The sequence below is a fragment of the Marmota flaviventris genome, chromosome 5 (assembly GCF_047511675.1).
Source record: "Marmota flaviventris isolate mMarFla1 chromosome 5, mMarFla1.hap1, whole genome shotgun sequence".
In the NCBI taxonomy this organism is placed as follows: domain Eukaryota; kingdom Metazoa; phylum Chordata; class Mammalia; order Rodentia; family Sciuridae; genus Marmota; species Marmota flaviventris.
Window position 1 is genome coordinate 107,025,457 of NC_092502.1, and position 27,243 is coordinate 107,052,699.

At 39.6% G+C, this 27,243-nt stretch overlaps 1 protein-coding gene across 4 annotated transcripts in view; it reads left to right on the forward strand.

Moving 5' to 3' along the window:
* The first annotated feature begins 793 nt into the window (after positions 1-793).
* Arhgef28 (Rho guanine nucleotide exchange factor 28) overlaps positions 794-27,243 on the forward strand; it is a 306,403-nt gene continuing 279,953 nt past the window's right edge. For 3 of the 4 annotated variants that reach the window (XM_071612505.1, XM_071612508.1, XM_071612507.1), the window contains exon 1: positions 794-944. The gene's annotated coding sequence lies outside the window, so the exon portion shown is untranslated. Of the gene's footprint in view, positions 945-1,067; positions 1,216-27,243 lie in introns of those variants that run through there. The other variant, XM_071612506.1, reaches the window with a different exon arrangement.

A 27,243-nucleotide genomic window follows, 5' to 3' on the forward strand; every position in this document is an offset into this window, starting at 1 on the left:
TACCCAGAAGGAATGGCTGGAACAGGGATATGGTCTTCAGAGAGGGAATGGTCTTTTCTTGCTAACTTGTCCTTCCTCAAGCTCCATATCAGCAAAGTGGGCTCTGGAAGGTGGTCAAGACTAAGAGGTGATGGTGACAGGTGGGAAAGGGTGCTCCTTTCTGACTTGGTGCCTTGCTTCCCTATCAGGTCTTTTAGAGATCAAGGTGATTACAGAAAAGTCAAATCGGCAATTTTACCTTTAAGGCTGCAACAATCATCTGTTTTATAGAGGTCTGGCTGACAGACTTGTAAGCTTGGGGTTGCAATCAGTTCTAAGTGAGTGGAAAAGAGGGTTGAAGGATAAAAACAATCCTCCATATTGTTCATTGTTAAAAAGGGTATGGTTTTCATACGTTTTTGAAGTCGCAAGGTTGCCGACTTTTGGCCACTTGAATGCAAGAACGCAAAGGGAATCACAGCTTGCAAAAAGCTCCGGGCCAGAGGAACACCAGCCTCATGAAATAAGAGGGCGTTTACTGTTTTTTAAATAATACTTCCTATTGTAATAGACCTGGGTCGCATCATGTCACGGGTGTGGTGGCTTTTGGCTGAGGACAGCCCAGCCTCCCCCGGGCTTGGCACAACTCCTCTCAGGAGTGGACCGCCAGCCCCTTCCTCCTGCGGCGCCTAGGCGTGGGGGCCCCCAGGGCGCACGGGCGCCGCCCCTCGGGTGCAACCGGGCCCTCCCTTGGCGCTGCAGGTCCGCGCCAGTCTCCGCGCGTCCCGGAGCTCCGTGCCGGGGGGAAGGGAAGCCAAGGCGACCTGCCACCGCCCCGCGGCAGGAGGGGCTGGTGGAGCCTTAGGAGTCCGAGCAGCTTCAGGTTTCCTCCTGGAGCCGGTGTCGAGCGCGGCTGGCGGGCCTTGCCATGTGATGCGGCGGCTGCGAGCCGTGGAGGCCCAGAGGTGGGCAGTCGCGGGATCCAGTGGCCGCGGGGAGGCGCGGGGGGAGTGGGGGCGGCACCAGTGGCGGGCAAGCCAGCCGGCCCGGGAGCCTCGGCTCCGCCCCCTCCGCCCGGGCCCCAGCAGGGCCGCCGCCGGGTGTTGGCAGCTCCGGGTAGAGGCTTCCCGGCTTCGGGCAGCGGCGGGCCGGGGGCGCATTCTTGGGCGCCCTGGGGCAGGCCGCGAGGGGCTGCGCCTTGCCTGGGCTCCGGAGGCTTCGGGGCCGCAGCTCCAGGTAAATGTTCCTTAGGGCTCCATCCTCCACGTCTCCCGGTAGCCCTGGGCTGAAAAGTTTGCCCACCTGACTTTGCAGGGGACAAACTCTCTCCAGAGGCCACTTGCTCCTGCGTCCCCGAGGACGCAGGGGTCAGCAGACGTGAAACTGGGGTGCTACTGTGTGCAGGGCGGAGGAAGGGCTGGGCGCCGCCTCCCGGTCTGTCGGGGACCGCAACAAGTGCAGAGAGCTGCTCAGTTTTGCACGGCGGCGGCAGCTGCGGAGCGCGAGGTTGCTCGGGCAGCACGGCCGCAAGAGCACCGTGAGACTGCAACGACCCTTCTTGCCCTGGTCGGCCGCCCTTGGGGACGGGGGATGGGAGGAGGGAATACCCAACGCGAGTCCTTCGGGAGTCGGGGAAATTGATGGCACTGTAGCGGAGAAGGGAGAGCTTCGAAAGCTGGGATCTGCCCTTCCCATGTGTGCCTCTGATCTTGGGTTGAGGTACTTGGAGGGACTCCAAAAGTGCAAACCAAGCTCAAGCTCCGGGCACAAACACTAACGTTTATTTTGTGTGGAAACATTTGCTGTTTTAAAAAGCATCTGTAGTCCTCTTGGTTGGGAGGAGCTTTCAGGATTCTGAGGATTTCTCGCACTTATTTTATGGAATTGTTTTCTCCTGGAATATTTGGGGTATGGGTTGTTGTACCCTAACCTTCTCATGCTTAGCGTTGCCGAAGAGTCATAATGACAGACCTGTAGTCGACTGACAAGCAGAGGGAGAAACCATTCTTGTCTGTGGAAAACCATGTGGAAACTGGGTGCTCAGGCCGCTTAGGAAATGACAATTCTGGTTTCCCAGACACCAGTTAGATTTTCAAGAGAGAATCCACTTTAGGAGACCACGAGGTCCTTCCTATGTTACAGTTGAGTGGGTGGAGAAAGGAGGCAACATCTGTGTGTGCACTGCTTCTCCCTCCTTGACCCCTGCTTGGGTCTCAGTCTCCACAGACTGAGATGAGGTTTACCACCAGACCGCCCATTGGGCAAGAAAAAAAACAACACAAAAAACAAAAAACAACAACAACAAAAAAACAAGTAAGCTGGTTATAAGGAACTGACCATTTGAGGTTCCGTGTGTCCTGAGGCTTTGTCCTCTTGTGTTCCTCCTCCTGAAGCTTGTCTGAGTGAACAAAATCTTGTTTTCACAGCCAGGAAAAAAAAAAAAACAAAACAAAAAACAAAAAAACTTGCCCTTCTGTTCTGTGGGATCCACTTTGCACAGGACAGTCCAGATTGATAACTTTACCTGGAAGGTTTCTATATCTTTGTCCTGGAATTATATATAAAGGTTGTCAAAATAAATAGGTGTTGCCTAATCTTCACCAATGGCCAAGCTAACCCTTTTGGAGTATTTGGAGGAAAAGGAATACATACTGCAAAAGCCTTTGGAATTTTTAATGCAATAATAGCATTTCAATGTAATATTCTGATGTGGACATGGTGTGTGATTATTATACTCATTAACTTTGATTAAATAGGAATTTGAATAGCAGCAGACCTGATAGTTAGTGGTCAGGGAAACAGAGTCACAGAGCTAGTAATTGGGTGTGTGATTCAGATGTGTCCTGGCTAACAGGAGAATGGAGAACAGAGAGTGTTTGTTCTGCTTTTGACTGTTTTTCTTATCAAAACCACATAATCAGGCCAATCAAGCACAGGTTATGTAACAGATGTGTCATTAGACTTCTCTTTGAAGTACCGTCTGTCCTCTAAGCAGTTAAGAAACACTTAAAGGTAAAGAAAAAAAAAAAGAAGTTGGTAAGAGTCTATGAAATTTCATCAGGGCCTCTGCTTGGGTTTCACACTTTTTTCTCTCTCTTTTTAAACATATGAGTACTGCAGAAGTGTTAGGAATAAATTCTTATTGTGTTTTTATGAGAAACTACTCTTATGGATAAGACATTGGGCAGGAATTTCAGGTGAGCTCTGATACATGACCTCTTTTAGTATGCCACATGAGAAAAGGAAATGTGTTTAAAGCATTATTAAAACAAATAGTGGGATATACTATATTACTTTTTATTAAGAATTCAGTACAAAATTGGTCACCACTAAATTGGTACATAAGTTCCAACTTCAAGACCTGCCAGGGTTTATGACCAAGTACTGACTTCCAAGAAGAAAGATTTATGATATAAATGTTGGAAAACCCTTTTCTACTGAGCCATGGCTAGCATGGTACTGAAAAGAACCTAAATTACTCTCAAACTCTCAAGCTGATTATAATTTTATTATGCTTTAATTTACTGATTAGATATGACAGATCTGATTTATGTAGGTTTTTTTAATGCATTTGTATTTATGTTGCTTTTAGTGGAGCAAAGTAGCTATGCCTCTCCCCACCCCCACCGAGTGACCTTAAACAGGATTTGTTATGAAGAGATGGGTCATGCTGGGCAACTCCTACTGAATTAAAAACAGTAGTACTTTTGAAATGTACCAAATTTGGGGAATTTTGCCATGTGGAGAGTTGTACTGTAAATATTATGCCAACCTTTAAGGCTTGAGTCCAGATCTCTTGCTTAGGCAAAGCTGGGCTTAGAAATATTTTTCTTGCTTACAAAGCATAGATCAGGACATATCTGACAGAGCGTCTTGCCCTGAGTGGATGGTACTCTGTCATTTTGTCCAGTCTCCACAACATTTGGGTTATTATTCTACTGAAAATAAGTTCTCAAAACTTCAAGGCAGTGTTAACTGTTGTTTTGCCAATTTGACAGTCTATCGTGTGCTTCCCTGTGAAAAAAAATTTTGGGGGGACCAGTGTGCTTAACCATTGAGCCACAACTCCCCCCCACTTTTTAAAAAATATTTTGAGACAGGGACTTGCTAAGTTGCTTTAGGGCCTCGCTAAGTTACAGAGGCTGGCTTTGAACCTATGATCCTCTTGCTTCAGCCTCCAGAACCGCTGGGATTACAGGCATGCACCACCATGCCTGGCTGAAATTTTTCTTTATTTACATTTATTCAATAAATATTTATTGAGAGCCTGGTATCGCTCTTTGCACTAATTCTGTGGGTTGTGAATTTCATGTCACAGAGACACTTTTCTGGCTTTAGAGTCCTGGGATCTTCTGTATTTCCAGAGTAGACTTTTGCAGACTCCATATGAGGACATTTGGCTGGTCAAATAAGCCACGTGACTTTTTAATGTGATAGTGCATCTTCTTAATTGGCTCCCATTTTTCCCTTGAAATTTGATCTTAGGCACAATGGTAATTTGTTTATTTGTACCGTTATTGCTCCTGGACTTCTTCTCCTGGATCAGCAAGATAATGAGATTTGACATCATTTTAATAAGAGAAAAAGTAATATAATTGAATATTGGGTATTTGTTCCAGTGATGTTGGTTTTGAACACATTTATCAAAATGTATTTTTATTATTCTTTAGAGGTGTATTCTTATATTTTAGTTTAGTAATTTCCTCAACTATTAGCAATTTCAGGTTTGTTTTTCTTTAGAAAGTTAAACACAAAAGTGATGTTCCTTTAAGAGTTGAAGAAATTATATCTATGAGTGAAGGCTGGAAAAGGCAGAAGTCAGCAATGGTACTTTTCCTTTCTGCAGTAGTGTGCCCAGAAGAGACCCTTCCAAAACTAGCATGCAAATAACATCCTGCCTATTTCAAGTGACAGGCTTTGACTGGTGTGCCTATGGCTATTTTGCCTTTTTAAAAATGTGCTTCTCTATAAATTTTCATCAAGTATACACAGATATTCCCTGAACTCAATAAATAGATGACCAAGAGATATATTGCATACACTAACTGACATTATGTTTTAGCTCTTAAGTTCATCATTGAACACTGGTGGCCATGCCCTTGGTGCTTAAAGCTTACTCCTTTTTTTCCATTATTTGATAATTTAAATAGATTTTATTTCATAAACTCTAACAAAGTGGTTTTGAGTGTGGACTTTGGAGCCAGACTGTCTGGGTTAGACAGTCATCCCAGCTTTGTCCTGGCTGGATGTCCTCTCCCTACCTTGTGTTTTCCATTTGTAAAATGGGAATAATAGTAGTAACCTGCGTTATTGGATTATCAGTGAGTTAATTGATGGGGCGCCCTTCTAGTACTGCCTGGCAGAAAGTGTCAGAAAATGATGATGATTATGTTTACAGAAACTGATAACCATTTAAAAAGAGTGGTAGTGCGAGGGTGTAGTTCAGTGGTAAAGCATGTGCTTAGCACGTGTGAGGCCCTGGGTTTTATCCCCAGCACCAAACACAAAAATAAAAACACAAAACAGTGGTGGCTTTACTAGGTTTTCCAAGTTTTAGAAGGCTGCGAGATGTCAGTGTGACCCAGGGGAAATAGCTCTAGGCTGGAAGTTCAAGGCAGGTGTGGAGTCCTTGGTAATGTCTCAGCCATTTGACCTTGGGCAAATATGAATGCTTTCTGGTCTCCATTTCCTCATCCAGTTAAACAAAGGATTAGGCTGGATGGTCTCTAAGACCCTTTCAGTTTTAACATTTTGTACAGTCATGAAATTGGAAGGTGGGGAGGGTGTTTGTCAATTCAGTCTTTCCTGTCTGGGTCAACACTGTCAGGAATGTGCAGTCTACAGGACAACATTGTGCCTGCAGCAGGCAACCATAAGCATTTGAAGGGATGATGAGGTATTACTATTGTTGCTTTATCTTACCTTAATTGCAGTCACCAGGTTTAAATGACTTGCAGTTATTTTTCTGGACTTAGTCCAGAGAGATTTCAGACATAAAAGTCTGAATCTCACACATGCAAGTCATGTGGCTACCCTGGTCCCTTCCTTCTGAGGAACCCCCACACCCATGTGGAAGCTAGGTGGTAAAGCACTGGAAAGAGGAATGATAAACAGGCTGATTGTTTCTTAATTTTATGATAAAAATAAAATCTGGGGCAAAGGAATTTTCATTAAGGACCTTTAAGTGTGGTGAAACTTGAGAGGTTTTCATTGGGCTGCATGGTTCAGACAAAGACCCTCTCCAGCAAATTTCTGCCTTTCCCCTAAGCCCTTGTTTATTGTCTGAGTCTATTATTGTTGTCACCTGGCTCTTTGTCAACAGTTTTCCTCCTTTTCTTGCTTGTGCTCTCAGCTTCCTGGTTTGCTGTGTGGCCAAGTGTTAGAGTTTCAAAATGTAGGGAATGCTCAGTGATTCCTGGAACTATGGGTTATTTACTTTGAGCCCCTACCTCAAGATTTCAAGCCTGGTTGTACACTGGAACCACCTTGGCTCAGAATCTCTCAGCTGGACCTAGCATTCTTTTAAAAAGAGGTGATTCCAATATGCAGCCAGGTTTGACAGCCACTTTCCTAATCTTTAGGTGTTTCTGGCATTCTGTATCCTGTAGGGTCAAGAGAAAGGGTAATGCCTACTGTATCTCATGGTGTTATTTTAATCTGCTGTTGTGTCAGCTGTCCCCCTTATGAAAACTTCACTTCCATCAGCCTGGACCAGTAATGGCCTGTGGGACCTGCTATATACAGCTGGCCCTCTACATCCATGGGTTCTGCTTCCTTGGGTTCAACCAGCTGCATATCAAAAATACTTAGAAAAAAATGTCTTTAATGAACATCTACAAACTCCTCCCACTATTATTCTACTCTAAATGATACCATGTAACAATTATTTGCATTGTATTAGGTGTTACAAATAGCCTAGAGATAATTTAAAGTATACAGGAGGATGTGTGTGAGTTATATGCAAATATATGTAATTTTATTTGAAGGATATATTTCCCTCAAATTTTGGTATTTATGGATGTCTTGGTACCAATCCCCCTTGGATACCGAGGGATGACTGTATGTCTAACCTTTTGGACTTTGTTTTAATAGGTCTCTTTTTTTCCCTAGCTAACATCTATTATAGTATTCACAGCACTTTCTTTCTGAAACCTTCCGCTTAGTAACAACCGAACTGCTTTCCCTTCTGAATTCCTGTTACCACATTGCTGGTTCCTCTAATTTATCACTTGCTACCTGCCCCTGGATTCATTGTATGTAAGTTTCTTGTGTGTATGTAAATCTCAACTTTCCAACCTCAGTCTAAGTCTGCTGATGGCAGGGACTCTGATTTACGCTATTTTGTATATATGTTTGTTTGTTGGTTAATTATTTTACTATTTGTTATCTCAGGTTCTTTCAGTTCACAGCATTGCTGCAAAGACTAGTGGTAGTTTGTTCCTGTGTATCAGGTGTAGATTGCATTGGAAAATATTGTAATGCAGGGAAAGGAAGGTCATAATGCTCAGGAAGTTGATGGCTGGTTCTTTTTAATGTAAAAGGGAGACACTGTGGACATTTCCAAGGAAGTTGTATCATTCTGTTTGAGGAAATGAATGGAATTCTTGATTGGAATCTGAGTCTTTGGATTGGTAGAAACAGGAAAGTTTTTGTCTACTTGCTAGCAGACAACATTTCCCTTGTGTAACATACCTCCAGATGGTTGACCAGTCTGTCCTTGAATACTTTTGGTGATGAGGAACTCAACCATAAAGATATTCTGGTCTATCTTTGGAAAGCTGAGACTTTTCAAAACAATTCTTCCTCATACTAAGTTCACCATGATCCTGCTGCTTGGAGACCATTCTGAACAATTTCATTTTTATGACAGCCACTTACATTTTTGAAAATTAAAATTTCTACCTTTGAACTTCTTTTATTGAAACTAGGAAAAAAACCCTTCAAGTTTTTGCAACTTTTGTGAAGTAGCATGATTTTGAATTCTTTCATCACCCTTAGTATTTAACATTCCAAATCTACTATATTCTTCTTAAGGTGCTGACAGAGTGGAGAACAGTGGACCCATCCCAGTCTTAGAGAGATGCCTTTTTTTTCTAGGGGAAGGAGTAAAACCTCACTTATAAGATTAGCAGTTGAAAACCAGAGAGATAATGAGACTCAGGGCTTTTCCACTTCTACCTTGTCTTGGACAAGTCACCTAAACTTTTAGTCTGAGTGTTTATTTTTCTCATAGGGTTGTTATAAGGACTTAATAAGCAAGTCTATATAAATTGCTTGGCAAAGGACCTGAGAGAATAATTCCTTCATAAATATTACAACTATGGTACTTTTAAGCAGTGGTATTTGCTGATCCTCAAGGTTCACAGTCATCTTGAAATTGCATACTTTTTATTCATGTTGCTACTGAGGCACATCTCATCATGGGATTGTACAAAATTGTCCTTTTCAGGCTATGAACAATTTTACTCTCTCTTAAATGTATTTTCCTATATTTCACTATTTGATCTGGCCTTTCAGAAATCTTTTAGCTTGTTTATAAATTTATAACATTCACTAATTATTATTAGTTTCAAGTTATCCACTATATGTGTGTGTATGGATGTGTATACACATGTATATATATATAAATGAACGTACACATATATGCTTACCAACTGCTACCTTAATATTTACCTTAATATTTATCTAGCACTTAAATTTACCTAGCACTTAAATTCAAGGAAAGTAGACTTATGCCACCAACTTTAACTATAAGACTGCTTTTAACCTAAATCTCAAAACAATTCTAAAAACTGCAAAAATTCCTAAAAATGTCTGGCTTAATGAAGAAGAATACCACTCTTTTGTATATATATGGTTATATTTATGATATATATCAAAGTAGACCACCCTATTTTGTATATAAATGGTTGCATAGTCCTTTAATGCCTCAAGGATATTAAAAATTAAAAACACAACTGCTCTGAAGGGTGAAGTTTGGGGTGGAGCAATCTGGTTTGCCTACATAAACATTACACTTACATTCATCAGTTTTGGGTCACATCATTCAACTAATTACCACCCATTTGTATGAGCATCTGATTATTAAACCTCCGTATTGTCATAAGGGTGCATACTTTATTTTATCTCTTTATTCACCAGCCTAATAGCTTATAACTACATAATATAATGGGGTGATTCTCAGGGGAGTTATTCTTAGAGAACCCCATTGGCTCTGTGTGTCTGTTATTTTCTCTCTGATATATTTGTACACCAGTCCTCTAATTTTCTGCTCTAGAATCTTATCTAGGATCAACCTGAAATGTGTTCTGTTTAGAATTTGTAGATTCTGCCTTTTTGAAAATGGAAATGACATATACCTATCTCCCATAGTGAATCCTTGCATCAGTTTCTACAGTTTCTGATGTAGTTAGGAAATCTCATTGGATTCTTCCCTATCCTGATATGTCCAGCAGCCTGGAACTAATTTAAAATAGCTTGATACTCACTTAAAACTGACTTTCACACTAAGAGATGTTCTTTCTCTCCTCTTTAATTAGAAAAGCATTCTCCTCCAGGAGGAGACCAAGTATAAGTAGACATAGAGGAGTTCTCCTTATTTCTATGTCATTCTTCCACATCCTCTCACCAGCCCCATGCAGATCTATCCCTTCCTTGACACTGTAGCATAAAAAAATAATTTGAAACAGACATCTTATCTATAGCTTTTTGGAAAGCCTGAGGTTATTTGGGCCATTCATCTGTCTGATAGAAGTCTTAAGAGCAATATTCCTCATCTTTGTTCCTGAAAAGGGGCCAGGAAGAAGGCAAAAACAAAGCCTTTAAAAAAATTGTACAAGTGGAAAACAGCACAAATCTAGGAATGAGAAGGCTAGAATTGTGAGCTTGTTGAATGTAATCATCTCTTCACATCTCTGTATCATCAGTTTCATTTCCAAGTGGGAGGTCTTTGGCTATTTTTTTAATTTAATTTTTTTAGTTGTTGTTAGAACTTTATTTTTATTTGTTTATATGTGGTGCTGAGAATTGAACCCAGTGCCTCACACATGCTAGGCAAATGCTCTACCACTGAGCCACCACCCCAGCCCCCATCTTTGGCTATTTCTATTAATAGATGGATTTTTTTTTTTTTTTTTTTGGTGGTGATTTCATTGTAGTAAAGTTAGGTGGAGGTGTAATTTGAATTGGGTGGAGTGTTAAGGGAATTAAGGTCTAGGTTTATGACTCTGTAGAAGAGTGTAATCGGTTTCCTTATTATTTTCAGAAGCCTTTTATTCTTTCATGTAAAAGAAGCAGTTGGTCTAATGCTGAAGGGTTGTCTTTCATGGAGTTCCCAAGTTTGCAACTTGTTCCAAGTGCTCATGAATGGATTTCTGGAAGTTGCTTTTATACCAGTTATCACTGCCCCCAGGGACTTAGCAAGTTTACCGCTGGCTGTTTCCTATTCTTGTAGGCAAAGGATAATGTATAAAACCTATTATCAATATAGGGTTTTAACTGATGGAGTCTCAGGGGAGTAAAAGAGAAGCATTTCTTGTCAGTTGCATACTTCTTGTCAGAATAAGTTATATAAAATACTATGTATTATTTTCTCATTTGATCACCAGGCATATTGATAGTTTGTTTATTGAAAATAAAAGGAATTCTTGGTTTCAGTTAAAAGGTCTTATTTAGTTAGATGTTTGTTAAGGACACTTTTCTCATGTCCTTTGATTTTTAGCTTTCTTATAAAAATGTGCTAGAATCTTATGCAAGAAGAGGGTGATGAGATTTTACACGGATTTTGCGTAGATAACTTGGATTGTTTTGCAACTACTGTGAAAACTCTAGGTTATCTTCTTCAAGGCTGCAGAAAGTTCCAGGTTAACTTTTCACTTGCCTTATTCTTCTAACAGAAAATCGAGCTAAAGAAAATCCAACTTCACCTAACCAGCAGCTTAAGAAAAATCTCATCTTGACAGAATGCCAAGTCTAATTTTCATATTGGTTTATCAGAAGAGGGTTTTTTTTTTTTAAATTAAAAATAAAGAGTAAGATTTTTTTTTCTTCCACATTTATGGTAGGAATCTTTATCTTCATTCATTAACTGTTATTCATTGGGTCTTTGTTCACAAAAGTTCACAAGAACGTTTCTCATCCATTATATACTTTTTTGTCATTGTAAGTTATTAGATAACTTAAAAAGTGTCCACAGAAGTGGACAAGCAGTGGTGGAAATGAGAAGTACGTGAGGTGTCTGGATTTAAATGAATTTTAAAACAGTCTTTTTAGTGTGAGTTGGACTTAATTGTTGGTGGTTTGTGCATTCAGTGTAGAGGGTAATAGATTGTATGTGAGATGAAGGTTTTAAAATGACTCTCATTCTGGATATAGGTTGGATCACAATGGAATTTGGGGGAAATCTTACATTGTGCCTAATATGTTGGTTGGGTCATGTCACCTCTTTGGTCCCTGTTCACCTCATCTGAAACCCAGGGGTTGGGGCCTGCCCACTCCATGATGTGTTCCATCTTGCAGTTTTTGTGAATGGAAGGATGGTGTGTTAAGGCCCCTGGGGTTAGTAGCATAATGCTTGGCTCCCAGAGCACATTCAGATACTTGACTGACAATATCTAGATTGTTCAGGAAGTTGAGTGTGAAGATGGTACTTTGGTATTGCATCTGCATAGGGAAAAATGATTGCTAATACTCTGAGATTACCCTGTCACACTCAGCTCATGTTTTTGCTGTCAGAATACTTCAAGAGCAGTGAGGTGGAATCAGCCAATAATAATCCAGTAATTATTTTTAATTGAATTTTAAGATGAGTGGAAGTGGGTATTAATTTCATTTTAGCAGATGGAACTTAATGGACCCTACTCCATTTAGAGTAGGTGGAGAATATGCCCTGAAATATATGGTATTTTTGATAAATATCAATTTTCAGCCAAAGTAAGAACATTTCTAATGGTTCATTCTTTCTTTTCCTGCCTCTTTCCTCTTCTTTCCCCTACCTTCCCCCTACTTTTCTCTCGAGAAATGTGTTGGTTTTCTTTCTGTTTCATTTCATAGTTTTTTTTTAAGCAAATTTTGAAAACCACTACTATATCATGTGATTTCTAACTAGTAATATTAAAAAAAACACAAACTTGTGCATATAGGAAGTTTGTATTTTAAGGCATCACATCCCTTCATCTTTCATAAAACTTGAAGATAAAAATATTCAATTATGCTGGTGATTTGAACAGTGGGCATTATTTTATTTGGGACTCTGTGTGCTACCTGTGAAGACTCTAAACCCTTTCTTATCGTCTAGGAGTTCTTTCCAAAGCTTTTCCACTCCAGGGAGTGTTAGGGGCTCTGTTTGCCTTTTGAACCTTCATTGAGTTGAGTTGAGCTAGTAATAACTAGGAACAGGCATATGCTGGGTGCTGGAGGATAAGAGATAATAGGCTTCTAAGTGGCTCTTGAGGAGTTCTCAGTGCTACCAGATCAGCTGCCATGAAAGCAGGTGGCTATGAGGGATGTGGAGATAGTGTAGCAGGGTGCTCTCAGCAGCCTGAGCAAAGGCATTTGTCTTGTAGACATGCTTGTTTAATAGGGACCAAAAGTATCATTTAGTTTTTTTCTCCTGTTATGGTGTTATAAATATAATCTGTATTATAAGTATGTATCTGTTTCAGTGATGATGTAAAAACAGAAGTGAATTTAAGAAATAGCCATTGTAATGAAAACCTGCATACATTTTTTTTAGTTCATAAATATACTTGAAGGAATATCTTTCAGATGATAGATTCAGCCACAAAATTTTGCATCTGCCTTAAAGTTTATTTTTTAGAAGTACACAATTGTTGTTAATAGGGATAAAAAACACCCACCTTGCTAAGTTGTGCTTATAAATAAATTGGACATTTATAGTATCCATTTGGGGATGAGGAAGGCCTTGGATATTATAAAATAGAAGAGACTATTCTTGTTTAGGCCGTGGATATAGCTCAGTGGCAGAGTGCTTGCCTAGCACATGTGAGGCCTTGGGTTGGATCCCTAGAACACACACACACACACACACACGCACACGCACACACACACACACACAAAACCAGTTTAAGTTTATTTTGGCAATCTGTTATGATGATTTTACATCTTACATTTGCATGAAAAAGTCTAGTTTATGTATGAATAATTCTACATGCAGAATTTGGGATATTCTGGTAAAGGTCCTGGTGTTCCTCTTGCTATGTCAAGAGTGAAGTGATTCTCACATTTCAGTTGATGGGGGAACAGCTCCCAGTCCAGGGATAAGTACCCCACAACCTTGAATTGCACTGAAGGCCACAGATTAAGCCAAAACTAAACCAGGGAAGTTAAATCATCAAGCATTATCTTGCCCTAGTGACATTAAATAGTGCTGTTGTGAATATAGTGAGTATCTGCTGGCTTTTATGTATTTTGGGGCACAGAGTGATTTAAACAGCTTAGAACTTAAAATTAAAAAATAAATCCTTCTGTGCCACAGTTGAACATCACTAAACTTATGGAACATTTAAAGTCACACAGTACTTACAAGATACTAATTGAATGAATCACCACCTCATGTGTTGTTTTGACAGGAAGTGTATCACATCTCAATAATTTCTTTAACATTTTTTCCTGCCAGGTGCCTGTTTTCTTATTATTAACTTATTCCTGTAGAATTCCAAATATGTGGCTGGTTTCCCTCACTGATACACTTTCACGTTCCTTTTTCCCATTCTTTAAAGTAGCTGGTGCACATATATTTGCTTGTTTATGGGCAGCTATTTTGGAGGATGAAGATGTCCAGCCAGGATGCCTTTATCTGGCAAGTGTATTTATGGTCCCAGCACATGGGATTTTACAGAGGAGGCTGGGAGACATACCTGTGGACAGAATGCTTCTAAGGCCAAACCTACTGAAGTGTTGCTCATTCAGTCACCTCTGGAGTGATGGAGAAGCTTTTCATTTTTCTGTTTTTTGTGTGTGTCTCTGTATACATATGTAATTAAACAAAATGTATTTTTACAGTGCCCTGTGAGCTACCTTGAAATGAAACAAATTAGAAACCACCTTTTTCTAAATTAAGAGATTATACAGATGTATGTAAAGAGGCTTTTGTAATTAGTTCAGTAGTTTGTGCAGCTGTTGGAAACATTTGTGTGTCTGCCTTTGGATATTTTTAGCAATAAAAATATACTAATACGTATAACTATACATTTATATATTTTACCATTATAAAAATAAATTTTGAATTCTATTGATTTTACAAGTAAGTTATCAGCCATAGCCCTTTATGTTATGGTTTGATTTATTTGTGTATGTGTGTGTGTATGTGTGTGTGTGTGTGAGAGAGAGAGAGAGAGAGAGAGAGAGAGAGAGAGAGAGAGAGAGAGAGAGATTTAAATCTAGTGGTTTACTTCCTTGGAAAGATATATTTTTGGTTTATGTCCTCTGTCTTTCTTTATTGAATATAGAATTATTGCATTAGAAATGCAAGTATATAGTGAATACTTTCTGCTCAGGAAGAATGATAGTGACCTTTTCTACTGTAAGCCTTCCCTTTTTGTAATGTGTGATTTCCTAGTATAAATAGTGAGCCTTACCATCACTAGGTGTTTCAAGCATATAACTTTATGCTGAATAAAGACTATAAAGAGAGTTTAAGCAGCCATGCTTGGAGCAGTTGTCATCTTTGTGATTAGATGCAGTCCTACCACTCACACCTGTCAGTATAAACTTGTAATTGAAATGAAGAACTAGCTTTATACATCAGGACTTTAACAGTTATACTTTAAAATTTTCTTATTTAGGAATAACACATAGTATAGAAAAATAGTACTATGTATTGTCAAATCTATAGCTTAATTAACATCAACCCTAAAACGAGAGTCTCTCTCTGTATTGTATAATGTTTGTAACAGAGATGAATATCAAAACACAGAATATGGTTAAAATGAGACTATATATAGCATCTATAGGAAGTAGCATTCCCAAATATAGCTAGTCTAGGGCATTAGTACTATATGTGATTAGGAGATAAGAGGAGAGGGGGACGAAGTTCCCAAGGATGAGCACTTCTGGTCCTGGCTGTTTGTTCCAACTTTCTCCGTTGGATTCTTCTCTGCATTTGTTTTTCAGGGATTAAACAGGCATCTTGCCATAAGCCCATAAGTGATAGTACTATAAATCTCGGTTTCCTCATCTGTCACCTTCTGTGATTCTATGAACAATATGCAAATAGTCACATGTGTGATATGAAGTGCCCTGAAAAATGTTAAACAGCCTTATTAAATGTATTTCATATGGCTGGAACAAGAGTGGCATTAAAGTATCAATTTCACAGGGGTTTGATATTTATAGTGCCAAAGATTTGGCCAGCAGAGGTCAAATGAAAATATACTCTGTTTAAGCAGAGCTTTCTTCTATATTGCTATATAGTAACACAAGTAAAAAATAAAAATTAAAAAAGAAGCAATTATTCTCTCTACAAATCAACCAGCTAGGGATTTATTCTTTACAAGGTAGCCAGCTAAGGATTATTTATTAATAGGTCTTTCTTGCTTAAAATGCAATTGGTCTCACTTAGAGTCTCAAAATTAAATTTGAGATTGGAGGCACAAACCTATATTAACTTTACATGGTTGTTTTGCATTCCTGGTTTCCTCACCTTTGAAATGGGGACAATAGCAGCCCTTTAGATAAAAGATTGTAGTTTACCAGTCAAATGAAGTTATAGAGCTAGAGATGGAAGCACTTTGAGAAGTTCAAGTGAAATATAATTATGAAACCATAACTCCATTTACAGAAAGTTATTTATGGCACGGATTTACTATTGCTGTAAATATGTATGTGGAAAAGCAGTGGATGTGATCAATTGGTGCTGTGCCAGTTCTAAGTCTCTTTGTTAATTTAACACTTCTGCATTTAGTAATGTGTAAGAAAAATGTGGGGCCAATTCAAATTAGGAGAAGAAAGTCTCAAAGAGGCCTGTTGTGCAAGAAAAGGGACTAATGAGTGGCCCTATTCTCATAGGAATCCTTGGTTCTGCCCTCATAGTCACAAAGACACTGTTCTTGTTTCACTGTTTAGCTAGAGTATAAGGCCATTTGAGGAAAAAACACCCATGAAGCATTTTATTAGGCCACAAATTCCCCCTTTAAGAAAAAAACAAGTTATTACCAAAGACATTTTGTGTACTTCTCTCATATATTGGTGGGGAGGTATATGTACAAATGGTTTACTAATGCTTGCCTCCTTCTTTAATTAAGAGAAAGTTCCACAGCCCCCAAACATCAGTCTCTTCTAATCCTTCAAACCTGGTGACGAGAAGACCCTTTTCTCTTGAATTGGTGGGTGATGACCAGGTGATGGCAAGGGGAACACTTTTTGCTCATGTTAATCTGGATCTGGAGTCATGCTCAATTTGAACAACACACTTAAAAAAAATTGCTCACCTCCATGTGGGAAATGTTTAGGGATAAGTAAACTTTGACTGTTTTGGAGACTTGAATTTTTGTTTCTTCCCTGAGAAGGATCTAGATTCTTAATGCATTAAATAAAAATTCTCCCCTCGGTATCTTCTGGGGATGCATATTATTCCTGTTGCATAAGATGGGGATTTAATAAATTTCTCTGGGTAGTGAACATCTTTGCACAGTTGTAAATATGAAGCTTATGTGGTTTAGTTGACCATGTAAGTGGTTCCTGCAACATTTGCAGGCCCTGTCATAAGAAGTATCTTATGTCACTTTCATTAGTTATTGAAAGACAATTTGGTTTGGAGTTCTGGAGTTTGATATTAATAATGAAGATGATGGTGATCACTGGTTGCTTTTCCTAGGTTGGGCACTGGACTTGGAGCCTCATGCGTGTTATCTTTAATTCCTGCAACAACCTTACTACATATCTCTAGTTTTCAAATGAGGGGTCTAAGAAGCAGAGAGGTTAAGCAACCTACTCCATGTGCAGTACTTGCTTCTTATTCCTGGTCTGTGGGACTTTTGGATCCTGTGTCTACTTTCCCATGGTGTCTCTATGGAAGGCTTGGAGAGGAATCCAGTTTGTCTACATGTGGAAGAGACCAGAGAAGGTTATGCTCTATGTTTTCAGTTTTGTCTTCATGATCAAAGTATTTGCCTCATCTTTTTACATTGTCACAATCTATATAAGATATCTGTCTGTGTTTGAGAATCTGATTTACATAGTCATCCTAAAACTTTACAGGAAAAAAATCCAATTTGTTTTCTTTCATACCCTGCCCCTGCCCTGCCTTTGAGTCTAATTTGCTATCTAATTGGTTAATTATGACTTCTCAAGTTCCTGGTTATTTGTTAGCAGAAAAGCCTCACACAAGGCACAATACTCTAGACCCCAAATTCTGACTTGTAACTACCTGTGCTCTGTTCCTAGCATTTTAAACACATTCCAGGAGTCTGTTTGCATTTTAAATGTGTTGTGTTTTGAATGTGAGGGTGATTTCTCATTCAGTGATTCCCAAGGATTTATCCTGTTTGCTTTTGTTCCACTCTACCATTCTGTACTTGTTTTTTAATTGACCTTGATTCTGTCCTTTTTGGTCTTTCAGTTTCCATGGGCATCCCAAGGACAATGGGCATGTTCCCTTCTTCTTACTCCCAAGTATAGATGATAGAGTGTGTATTTTCTGCAGAAAATTTAAAAAGTACATTAAAAGCTGATATTCATCCATTTAGTCTTGCTCCAGCAATTCAGACGATACCTCTCAGAGTTACTGCTCCTCAAAACCAAACTTTTGTTCTGAGTTCTGAGCAATTGCTGCCCTTATAGTTGCATTTTAACCATATCCATTAAACTTCTAATTGGCACATATTAATGATTTATCCTTTAATTCACATTGTGGTCAACATGGAATTTAAGTCTGACAACTCTAAGTTATATAGATGAACCCTGTACATACTACCCATGTTTGTTCTGAAAATAGAGTCACAAAGGTTTGGCATCATTTAGGCTGGACCTGGGTCTACCTTGTGTCTGATTTCTATAGCACTATTTTTTTTTTCTTTTGGTACCAGGGATTGAACCCAGGGGCACTTAACCACTGAGCATATCCTCAGCCCTTTTAAACATTTTATTTTGACACAGTGTCTCCCTAAGTTGCTTTAAGGCCTTGCTAAATTGCTGAGGCTGGCTTTGAGCTTGCAATTCTCCTGCCTCAGCCTCCAGAGCTGCTGAGATTAGAAGCACATGCCACTGCCACCGCACCTGGTTATAGCACTATTTAACAGTGCATTTGCATAGTAGTAGGTTTGAAATAATCAATGATAACAGTGATGATGAAGACCAAAAACAAAACTTGGATTACTTTAAATCTGTCAGTCTGTGTGATCTCTAGGAGTTTCTGTATTTAACTTGTAAAGCAGTGAAGCAGAGTGAGAGCTGTTTTTGTGGTTTTGTTTTCTAAGTGAATATTTTAAACTTGAAGTATTTTACTGAATTCAAATAATATCTTTTGATTTGAAGTTTAATTTTAAAGATCATTTTAAAACTAAAAGATAAATGAAGAAAATAAAATGTCATTGGCACAATTTAGTGGTTGGTTTCATTATATTGGGGAGACATTAATATTTTTATTTACATTTGCTTTATGTTTTTACTGGCGTGATATATGCACACACATATCAATCTCATGTGTGTATGTATATATATTTTTATGTATTTCAAAAAACAAAATCAGAAAGCAAGATTTATAGTGTATTTCTTAATACAGTGCATTTCATTTTAAGGTAATGACTGAAAATACTTTTGTGGCCGAGAGGAGGGGAGATTAAATGACCTGCCTCTTAGGTATTAGATACAGTAGGTGTGTGCCCTGCTGGGATTACTGTAACTGTTGCTCTGCATCTTCCCATTTTGCATTATCCATAAAGTCAGTGAGATTCAAGGTTCTGGATAGGCATTGGACTAGCAGACCTCAAAGTAATTTCCGTGGTCTCAACTGTGTTCGCCTGTTTCAGGCTTCACCATTTTTCTGAGCTGCTATAATGGGTTCCTTACAACAGTCCCTGTTCCCAGGTTCCCCCTCTGCCTGTCTGCATCCCTCTCCTTCCCTCTAACACCATCCATACTCCTCTCTGCTCTCAGAGGGAAGTTTAAAATACAAAGCCAAGCAGGCCAGTTTCCCACTTAGAATCCTTCACTAGCTCCCTATAGTCTTTAGTCCTCATGACTCTTGTTGGTCTGGCTCTGGTGTTCCTCTGACCTTGCCTCTGCAGAGTAGGTCTCCCGTGTGCTTCCGTTCAACACACCTAGATGCTTGATTTGCTGCCTTTGCACTTACTTTGACCTCTTCATTTCACTCCCTCCTCCTTGCAAAGACCCAGCTGACTCCTGTTCTTAGAACACCTAAAGACTGAGTCAGTTGCCATCGGTCCCTTGTGCTCATGTGAGTACCTGGGCCCACTTCTGTCATTGCACATCCTGCACCATGTTATTATCATCACTGGTTATGTTGTCATGTGCCTTCCACACTAGACCACAGGCCTAGCTCAGTGACTTGTGTGAATTGGGTGCTGTCTATAAATGCTGCCCAGTGGATAGATTGATAGCTGCAGATTCCAGCCATCTGAGATACAGCAGTACTGAAAGGGCCTGCAATCTCAGGTGTTTTCTAGGATAGGGAGAGTATTGGTTCCTGAACTAGCGACTCGTGAGAACCTGGGGAGGTCTTTGAAACACAAACCATTGGCTCCGAGACCATTTAATGAAAATTTCTGTCAGGTGAGACCTGGGAATCTGCATTAAAAACATCTGGAATAGAATGTTTTTTTTTTTTTTTTGTCTAGGAAGCTTTTTATGAAAATCATGGTTAATTATTGCTATTGTTTTCCTTCTGTCCACTAGCTTGATGTTCCCTACAAGAAAGAGATTTTAGTAGTCTTGCAGAGTTTCTTCTGTGGAAGAGAATAGTTTGTATATCCATTTGATCCATTTGCAGTTGACATTCCATTTAGTTCTCAGCAGTTCTGGGAGGTAGGAAGGTGGGTTTGATTTTATCATCATTTTAAAGATATGGAAACTGAAACTCAGAGAAGTTAAATAACTTGCCCAGGGTCACAGTTTTAAAAGGTGTTTATGTAATTAGGTTTTTATGGTTTCTAATCACTAGCAATTTTAACAAATTTAGAAGCAATGGATTTTTTTTCTCGAGTTGCTTCCTCAAAAATGAGCCAAATGAATATATGTAAGTTCTTTAAAATAGCATATCCCAGTGGTTTCAAGTGGTAAAGAAGATTACTATAAATTTCTATCCCATCTTGGTTGATTTTAATTTGGAAAAATCTTAAATTGAATTATATCTTGGTATTTGTGGTCCTTCCTCAGAAAACATAGTAACAAGTTAGAGAAAGTGAATTTTTCTGAGCAATAGAGGAAGTCACCATTATTAGTAGTAAAATTAATGAAGACATTAAGAAAGAGCTATTTTGAGCAAAGGATTTGCTTTAAAATCTTGGCATAGCTTTGACTTCCTTTTAAAAAATATTTATTTTTTAGTTGTAGTTGGGCACAATACCTTTATTTTATTTATTTATTTTTATGTGGTGCTGAGGATCAAACCCAGGGCCTTGCATGTGCTAGATGAGTGCTCCACCACTGAGCCACAACCCCAGTCCCTTTGACTCCTTTTTATTCTCTGTTTTCCCCAGATGTCTTGTGTTTTCTGTTTCCCCATCTTTTTTTTTTTTCTTCTGTTTTTCTTCTGAGAAGAGGCTGGAGAGTTTCATCAGTGTCTCAGGATTCCATGATTTTGATGAATTTTTCCTCTTTTTCTTTTCCTCCTCCATTCCTGCCTTCAGGCGTATTGAAACGCCTGGTTTGCCTGTCAATATTTGTGGTCATGAGGTAGCCACATGAAAACTATGTCCTTGATTGATTCTGTACCATTTTTAAGCGCTGGGCAAAGGGAAGCTGTTTATGACATAAACAGTGTCTGAAACTAACCCTGTCACTTCCCCCTTCACCCCAAATGACTCTCCTGCTGCCTCCCCGCCTCAGTTGTGAGCACCCTTCTCTAACCCAGAACCCCAAGAGTCTGCTTTTACATCTCCTTCTTCTTATTCCTAGGGTAACTTTACCTTGTGAATAGGCCTTAATTCTGTCGTATTGTCTCCATACTGCTATTGTGCTGGCACCAGAAAGATTCATCTATTGGAAACAGAATTGATTGTTTCCTCCTTGGGTAGGCTCTTTAGTAGCTCTCTGTTCTATATGATAACACTTCAAGGTCCCCAACCCACCATCCAAGGCTTTCTAGGACTTGACCTGCCTCTGCAGCCTCGTGCTTCAGTGCTCCTCCCTCCCTGGCCCTAAGTGCATGTTCCTGTTTGAGAGCTCACTGTGCACGACTGCAAGTCTCTCTCTGCTGTACCTTCTCCTTGCCCCCAAATACCCTTCTTCTTGCCCTTGGCCCATCACTCTCTTTCTCCTGCTCTTTAAATGTCCTTAATAGTATCATCTCCTTTAGGAAACTTTCTCTTATACTCTTCTATATTAATAGAATATTTTTTATTCACCTTAAAGAGATTAAAATAGAGGTTTAAGTAATCTAAGAATACCTGTCTTCTGTAAATGTATAAGCCAGAGAGTTGAGTGTGGAGAGCAGGGTGGCTTTCTTTGGGGTTATCCAGGGCCCGTGTTCCTTCTCTCTTGCTGCTCTGCCATCCCTAGGGCACCTCCTCATTGGCATGGTGACAGCTGACTTGCCACCACTCATCTGTATCCATCCAGCAACACCAAGGGAAGAAGACACTCAGAGCAGAGCCCTTCCTTTGAAAAACCCAAGTTAGACATTGTATATATTATTCTTATTCGTTTCCCATTAGCCACAACTTCACCATGTGCCCACACCTAATATCAAGGAAGGCTGCGTGATGGGAGTCTTCAGCTCAGTCCTGTCTTATGCAAATATAACATGAGCTCTGCATATAATCTAAACGTTTCTAATAATGTTAAAAGGTCAAAAGTGATAAGTGGAATTAACCCAGTGAATTTAACCAAATATATCTAAGATATTATTATTTCATCAGGTAAGACAAGCCACATTCCAAGTGTTCAGTGGCCCTGTCTGACTAGTGGCCACTCTATTGGACAGTAAAGCTTTAGCTGGCTGACTGTGTGCCCCGCTGAAATTGAAGGATTCTGCTAAAATGAAGAAGAGGGAGAATAGTGAGGGTCAATTAGTAGTCACTGTCCTCGCTCCTCTTCAGTCTCTTCCTATCTGTTTCAACTTAGTTTCTACTCTTCAGTGTTGTCTGTGACAGCTCATATGTAAAGTTTTCTGTTTAAGTCTGTCATACCTTTTGCATTGAGTCTTTCTCCTTCTCCTTCTCCTTCTCCTTCTCCTTCTCCTTCTCCTTCTCCTTCTCCTTCTCCTTCTCCTTCTCCTTCTCCTTCTTCTTCTTCTTCTTCTTCTTCTTCTTCTTCTTCATATTAGGGATTGAACCCAGGGGTGTTTAACCATTGAGCCACATTCCCAGCCCTCCTTTTTTGGGGGGTACCAGGGATTAAACTTGGGCATTCAACCACTGAGTCACAAACCCAGCCCTATTTTGTATTTTATTTAGAGACAGGGCCTCACTGATTTGCTTATCGCTATGCCATTGCTGAGGCTGGCTTTGAACTCATAATCCTCCTTCCTCAGCCTCCTGAGTCACTGGGATTACAGGTGAGGGTTGAGCATCTTAAGGTCAAAATTATTGAGCCATAGTTTTTCCATATGCTCTTCCAGTATTTAGCACACTTTGATTCTCTGATATTAGTCAATTGAATGATAAATGTCAGTTAAATGGAGATGTTCATTTTTCTTAGGCACATGCTATTATTCCCTCTTAAGCATCATAAGTCATAATATTGTTCTTAGGGGGATGATTTACTTTGATTCTATTTGGCAAACTTGCTATTAACTCCCATTCAGAGATGCTTTTGGTTGTCATTCACATTCTGATATAATGGCAGATTCTCTGGTTCCACAAATGATGTTTTGGAAAATAATATGTGCAGTGTCCAGAAAATCAATATTTTCCTGAAAATTGAATTTTGGGAGGCTGCCTCTGCCTTATGAAGTACAAAGAGAGAGATGTTTGCCTGAGACTCTTCCATTGAGAGTTCTTGTTCAGTCTTTGGGGGAAAATGCCATTTCCAGGAAACATTATAAATCTATTGCTATCACTGATGGAGACAGAGGATATTTACCAGAAGTCAGCAAGTGTACAAAACTTAACAGTGGTTCCTGGAATTACATGAAAAACACAAATGCAACTTCTCATTAAATGAAGTAGAGTGCTGATTGTTCCATAAAGTTAAATTCTAGAGGTCACAGGCTGTTCCTGTCTCTAACCTCCCTGTCTCGCACTCTTTACAGAATGGACAGTCGTAAGGTGAGGGGTCAGAGGAAGGGACAAATGCTCAGGATGGTGCCCCCACCTGCCACTTTTCATTAACAGTTTCCTTCACCTCTCATTTCCCCTCTCCCCTGCCCCCTGAAAACAGAAGCTTCTCTTCTTTCCACAAGCGGCTCTTGAAATGAGTGTCACTTGATCAGGTTATGGCATCCTTCAAGAAAATATTTATAGCGGTAATAATCACCACTACCATTACCATGATGATGGTGTTATAATGCAGGCACATGCCAGGCTCTTGCTAAGAGCTTTATATGTGTTTCTCATCTATCCCTACAGCATCTTATGAAATAGACATTGTTATGATCCCTATTTTATAGACAAGGAAACAGAGGCTTAGACTAAGTGGCTTATCTAGCGTCACAAGCTAATGAGTTGCTAAATTGGATTGACACCCATATGAATCTAAACCTTGGGCTTTTGGCCATTATATGATACTGACTCCTAAATATTATGTATATGTTTTTTTTCTGTTTTATATATGTATTTATGGTGGCAGGGCTGCTAAAGGAATGAGGAAGGGCAGAGGGACAGGAAGAGGGAGCCAGCACACTGGATCTAGAATAGAAAGAGTCAAGAACGGTTTGAAAGAGGCTTTTTGGAATGAGAATTATTTCTGTAGAGCAAGAGGAGCCAGAAATATGGGACTCATTTACATCCTGAGGATGGAGAGACCTTTCATTGTGACCCTCTTTAGGATTAAGACACTGTAGATGTAAGGTAGTTCAACCCTAGTTTTTATTGATCAGGAAACCGGAGCTTAGAGACTTGGAAGCTATTTGCCCAAGGGCATGTTCCTAATGCCTAAAATAAAGTAAGCCACATGTTTGAACTTGTTCTTAGGTTAATTTTATTTAGTTTTCCTGTTTCATTGTAACCTTTTAAGATTTTGAAACCAACTTTTGTTTGTTATCTCTATTTTATGTTTCTACTTGTTACCAGTAGAAAAGGTGCTTGGAAAACATCAAAAGGGAGTCTGTGCTTGCTTGAGGAAAAATAGCAGGGTGGTGGAGAAGCTGGAACAGAAATCTCTTCCTCAGCTCCCCAAGGAGATTGATGCAGTGTGGGGTGTAGGGTAAGGAATATCTAGGATGAACAGTGGGCCCCTCTGCAGTGAAGGGAAGCAGGGGAGGGCTACTGTTGTGGGACTCTGGGAGACCCTCTCCCCACCCTGTTGTGGTTCATACCTAGTCCCTGTTTCTCCGTTGAGTTTAGGTGTCCCAATTTCATCACTTCATGCATGGAGAGAAGTGTGTATGTAAACCTTTCACCAAGAGTATAACAGGAGGAAGTATGTTTTTGGAATTCTATGGGAACCCTAATTCTCCCATGAAACATAGCTAAACATGATGCATAAGCCAAAGCTCCAGGTCAGCGTATGAGTTAAAATGTCACTTATAGATTGACCTCCTATGGAGTGTAGGCTTGTTTTGAAGCTGCAGATAATCCACTTATAAGTGTTGGAATCTGTAACTTCTATCACACAAAAAATGTGTTCTGATTATGGAAACTACCTGTATACATCAGCTTCTGATTTATCCAAATGAAAAGCTTATTTGTGTAAACATATCTTGATAGTAAGTGCTTGAGGAAATTAATTGAAACCCTGAAATTCTATAAGTCAGAGAAGCCAAAATGCTTTCAAAAGATGAATGCTGCTAATGGTTCTAAGATGTTTAAGAGAGTTGAAACAAGAACTTGAATTGGGTAAAATTTCATGATCTCAGCCCTAACCTGTTTACATACACAGGCTTTGACTAGTCTGCTGAGTTTGTTTAGCCTTAAGAAGAAAGGGTGAAAATGCTCCTGGCCCAGGTAAGCAGGTAAGTGAGAGAGACTTGGGTTTAATTCTCACCACAACCAGGGTTTAACTGGTGATTTTGGGCCTGTGCTCTATTTTCTTACCTATAAATGGGAATAATAATGTTTTATGGGCTGTTTGCAAAATAATTACCATATATTAAGAGGCAATTTCGGATTTTGTAAATAGCAAGAATGGAGGGAAACAATAGGAATTGAACCATAAACTCATTTCAAGACAAGCATGTTTTACTTGATTGTATTATTTGGGGGAAACTGGTAGAGATTATGGGAGATATTAAAGGTGTCACCAAGCTGCCCTGTTGCTGTCACTCTGGGAAGTACAACACATAGGGCCTCATGTGTAGTAAACCACAGCCAATGTTTTTATGCAATGTACATATTCAAAAATGATCATTTTTAATAACTGCATAAAATTCTCTATTACTATACTCTTTCCAGTATGGGACTTTTAGGTTATGCCCAACATTTTTCTGATGGCATAATTTGTGACGTGAATTTGATCTGAGTTTATGGTTCAATTCCTACAAGATAAAAAAGCAATTTTGTGTTTTAACTGTCATTTTAAATTGCAAGTCAAGAGTTGGGATCCAGTGCTACAGCCATTGAGGGCCCAGCTTCCCATGTTCAATTATTTGTCATTGACATGTTTGTCTCAGTCAGTAGACCCAGGAACCTTCCCTACTCATCTTGGTTCCTGTTGGCATCAAGCAAAGAGTGTTTGTGGAGTTGAATTGAGGATACAAGTTTTGGGGTTACAAAGAGGTTTGAGAACCTCCAGGCTGTGTTTTCCTCCATGTGCTGTATGAACTATTTTGGAGTGACAGAGGATGAGAATATAAAAGATGATGTGATCTTTTTCCTCAAGCAGCTTATTATCTAGTTGAGACAACTGTATGCAGGAAGGAAATAGAGAATGTAGTCAAGTCTGAAATATCAATTGAAAATTTGGCTAGGAGTTCAAAACATTAAGCTCCAGAGAGAATCCATATTTCTGGAGTAATCAGAGAGGGCTCCCGGGAAGAGATGAAGTGACTTGGGTTTCAGGATTTGTCCATGGAGAGAGACAGAAGGGGAAAGGCACGGACTTTTGAGGAAAGGGTACCAGGATGAGCAAGAGTGCAGTGTGGGAATGAGTGTGGACCCTGGTGGGATACAGGGAAGTGGCCTTGGATAGCTCGGCAGGGTGGGACTAAGAAGGGTTGGAAAGCAAACAATTTGAGAGGTCTAATAAGCAATAAGGAGGCTTTGTGTAAGTTTATGAGTGACATAAGGAAAGTGGTTGAACTGGAAATTCAAAGGTGGTGTCAGAAATATCTTTGAGAAGGTCATTCATAAGTACACAAACACTTGGCAAGAATAACAATATCTACTGCATTTGGAGTCCTTTGAAGTTTTCAAGAATCTGTTAATACTGACATGTCTAGGAGTGGACAAATAATTTTATTCCCATTTTACAACTGGGAAAATTGAACCTCCAAGTGGTTGAATGATTTCTCAGTGTCACATCTCATTCCTGACCCATGGGCTTTTTGGTGATACCTCAGGGTACATGGGGCATGTCTTCTTTTGTTAGGGGAACTACTTCTGGTAAGAAAAGGATGGTGTCAGCCTCTAGTTAATGTAGCATTAGGTCGCTGGGCAGGGTGGGTGCTTTACATACACTTAACTTCATCACCCTAACAGTTTTTTTAATTATTGGTATCAATAGCTCCACTTTATAGGCAGGAAAACTGAGGTTTCACAGAGGTTAAGTAACTTTCTCAAAGTCACACACCCAGTTAGAGGCAGAGCTGGGAGCCCTAATCCAAGTGTGTGTGACTTTCTTCTTGCCTTGGGTCTTTTCAAAACCTGACACTTGGACAATACTGGAGCTGCTTCTATTTCCTGCTTTGCTTGGGAACATGTGGGGATTGATTTTAGGTGCTATGTATTCAAAATTAAGTAATTTTTTGGTTTGTCTTTTGGTACCAGGAATTGAACTCAGGGGCACTCGACCACTGAGTCACTCCTTAGC